Source organism: Asparagus officinalis, chromosome 6 (assembly GCF_001876935.1).
Source record: "Asparagus officinalis chromosome 6, Aspof.V1, whole genome shotgun sequence".
Classification (NCBI taxonomy): Eukaryota; Viridiplantae; Streptophyta; class Magnoliopsida; order Asparagales; family Asparagaceae; genus Asparagus; species Asparagus officinalis.
Genome location: NC_033799.1, coordinates 18,962,106 through 18,964,497, shown reverse-complemented (window position 1 = coordinate 18,964,497; position 2,392 = coordinate 18,962,106). Strand labels below are relative to the sequence as shown.

The 2,392-nt window shown below is 33.6% G+C and overlaps 1 long non-coding RNA gene across 1 annotated transcript; it reads left to right on the top strand.

The window, feature by feature from the left end:
- Positions 4 to 1,274, top strand: LOC109844533. The gene is made up of 2 exons (XR_002248059.1): positions 4 to 92; positions 1,020 to 1,274. It is a non-coding gene; the product is annotated as an uncharacterized LOC109844533 (long non-coding RNA).

Below are 2,392 nucleotides of genomic sequence, written 5' to 3'. Positions count from 1 at the left end.
GTTTTGGGACTTTCTCTCCAAGTATTGCTTCCAGCAACACTTCCAGCAATTTCAGTAATTCACAGCAGCGGCCATTGTCAATTTTAAGCCAGGTTAGTTTTATTTTGATTGTAACAAAAAATTTTGTTTCTTCGCGAATGCATTGCCTGCAATGCAAGTTGTGGCAATTTTTCGTCCCAAGTGCTATTTTATAAGCACGTACACCTTCTGGTCTCCATGATGACATTAATTCACATGAGTTTTCTAAAACTCATAGTGGAATGTTGTGGGAATGTTCTTGGTAAATGTCTACTCTGATGATCATATGATTCTCACGTTACTTTAAAAAATATGGGAAAATAACATAATCATAGGGACTTGGGGATGTACGTGCTAATAAAATCTAAAATGGGTGGTAACTAGCTAGACATCTATAGTGCAGATGTGCATCTGCAAAAAAGCCCGAAAACTACTTTGGGAACGCTCACAACAATGCATCTTTCTCATTTATAGGTAAGGAGAAGCAATTCGAGTTTCCAACAGGTTACTTTTATTTAGATTGTAAATAAAACTTCGGAACAAATTTCACAAAACCATCATTCATTATTACAGGTTAGCAGAAAAATATCCCAAGCTATTTTTATTATAAAAAACTACCCAAAGTTTTAAATCAACATAAAACTACAATGATGGCATCAACTGTACGATGCGGTAAGAAAAATGAAATACCGTTATCTATAACTTGGAAAAGGAGGGGTGAGATGAGAGAAGTAGACTCAAGTAGTTGTATAAACCAATTGATGACAAATGTCCGAAAAAGTCATATAATGTGAAAACGTTTTAGAGATGGTTGGGTGTGATAGTTTAATACACAAAATTTTATCTAATAAGTTGAGGTTCTTTTCTAAAAAATTGCTGACAGATCATAATAGTTTACTGAAATGCTTCTTATTGAGCACATTACAAAACTATGTGATAGCTTTCTGATTATTTCTTAGGAGTTGTAAATCAAACTAGCAATGTTTGTTTCTCTTTTACAGGAACGACGAAGCAATCAAAGTCCCCATGCACCATGGATGCCAGCCAGTGGTACTTAACGTTTAACGTTTTCTGTTGGATAAAATCTGGATAAGTAGGCAAAGAAAAAGAGAGGGAGTTGGTGTAAAAAAGATTGGGTTGCTATATTATGCATGTTGTAAGATTTTTTTTTCTGAGGTTTGGATATGTAAACAGTCTTTCTTGCACTTGACAGTTATCTCCTTAACAAAAGCTGACCCAAAATTTTCGTAGCATCAGTGTATCGATTTAGCATTTGTTAGTAGCACAGAAGAAAAGGCAGTGTCAGAAATCAACATCATGTGAAACTAGGAGCAGTAAATGTCAGTTTACATAGGACAGAAATATTTATGTATGGATTTTTGAATTTGTTAAAAAAAATACCCTTCATAGAGAAGATATGACGTTTCTCTATGTAGATAAATCGAAAGACTTAAAATAGCATCATCCATGCTATAAAGACATTAATTATTCTTTATGCTATCTATAGCAATAGAATTTATTATCATGTCGCTAGGTCATGCCTCGGTAATGAATGTAGTTTCTTACAGCAAAACTTATCATCTTTCATCTTTTTATAGAATTTTCACATAATTTGTCATCCAAATATGAAATAAGATTGCAAGCAAATCTTTAGAATAGTAGGATTAATTTATGAAACTTTAAAGAGCAGTTAATGCGGGGAGGAAATTACAGCTTTGCAACAAAAAATAAAAAGGGAAAAGGAGCTCAGAAATCTTACAGATGCAATCTACAACTTCCCATCAAAAGTTAGCATTACGAGCCAAGAAAAATTCCCTGCATCAAATTTCTAATCAAATCAAGATTTAGCAAGTTACCATCAGCTGAAGAAAACACAATGCGCTTCCAACTACACCAATATTGTTTCATCGCAAACGTGCTGTTAGAAACTATTGAAACATCAGTATATTGTTATAATAATATTTTAAACTAAAAATTGATGTTGCTCTGGACTTTAAAATATAGCCTTGTGATCTTATGCCATCTTACCCAACAGTTACCTGTGCAGTTGCTACAATAGACATCAGCAACAAAAGATGCCCAGAGGTTAAACAAATTTCTTCTGCTATCAAGCTGCCAAATCGTTTTGTCCAGAAAAATTTTAATGCAAGTATTTGGGCTATTGCTTCCGCTGCTAATATTGTTACATGAGACAACTTCAGTTCAGAATATTGCAGTAAACGAATGGCTCGAAAAAACTAGCAAAGATGGTAAAATAAACAATTTCACGTATTTAAAATGCTGACAGAATCCACAAGATATCAACAAAAGAAAAAAAATCATGCCTAAAATTTTTATTACTTGCGGCTTTCTTTTCATTTCCTTCCTGCATGGT